Source organism: Nannospalax galili, unplaced genomic scaffold (assembly GCF_000622305.1).
Source record: "Nannospalax galili isolate Female #2095 unplaced genomic scaffold, S.galili_v1.0 scaffold8, whole genome shotgun sequence".
In the NCBI taxonomy this organism is placed as follows: Eukaryota; Metazoa; Chordata; class Mammalia; order Rodentia; family Spalacidae; genus Nannospalax; species Nannospalax galili.
The window spans coordinates 519,560-520,520 of NW_008358318.1; positions in this window are offsets into that span (position 1 = coordinate 519,560).

Sequence of the window (961 nt, forward strand, 5' to 3'; positions counted from 1 at the left end):
CATCTGCAAATAAGGATAATTTAACTTCTTCTTTGCCAATTGGTATTTAAATTCATGCTCTTGTCTTATTTCTCTTGTAAGAGTTTCAAGCACTATGTTAAAGAGAAGTGGAGATAGTGGACTCCCTATCTGGTTCCTGGTTTTAATGGGAATGCTTCCAATTTTTCTCCATTTAGGATGAAGTTGGTTACGGATTTGTTTCATATAGCTTTAATTATGTTGAGGTGTATTCCTTCCAGTCCAATTCTGTCTAGGACTTTTAACATAAATGCATGTTGAATTTTGTAGAAGGCCTTTTCTGCATCTATTATAACATTTATTGATTTATGTGTATTAAACCATCCCTGTATCTCTGAAATATAGTCAACTTGATCATGGTGAATGATCTTTTTGATGGGTGTCTCTACCCCAGTATATGGTCAATTTTGGAGAAGGTTCTGAATAGAAAGTATGTCCTTTGGTGCTTGGGTGGAATACTCGGTAGATGTCTGTTAGGTCCATTTGATATATGCTATTGTTTAATTCTGATGTCTCTCTGTTAACTCTTTGCCCTGTTGACCTATCTAATGGAGACAGTGGGGTATTGAAGCCCCCTACTATTAATGAGTTGGGATTAATCTGGGTCTTAAAGTCCTGTAGTATTGTTTTTATGAAGTTGGGTGCACCAGAGTTTGGTGAATATGTGTTCATGATTGTAATATCTTCTTGGTTTATTGTTACTTTGATCAGGATGAAGTGGCCCTCTTTATCTCTTCTGATTAGTTTAAAGTATATTTTGTCAGATATTAGAATTGCAATGCCTGCTTTTTTTTAGTACCATTTGCTTGGTATATTTTTTCCATCCTTTCATTTTAAGAGGGTGTCTGTCCTTGAATATGAGATGAGTTTCTTGCAGACAACAAAAAGATGGGTTTTGTTTCATGATCCATTCACCAAATCTGTGTCTTTTGGCTGGGGAGTT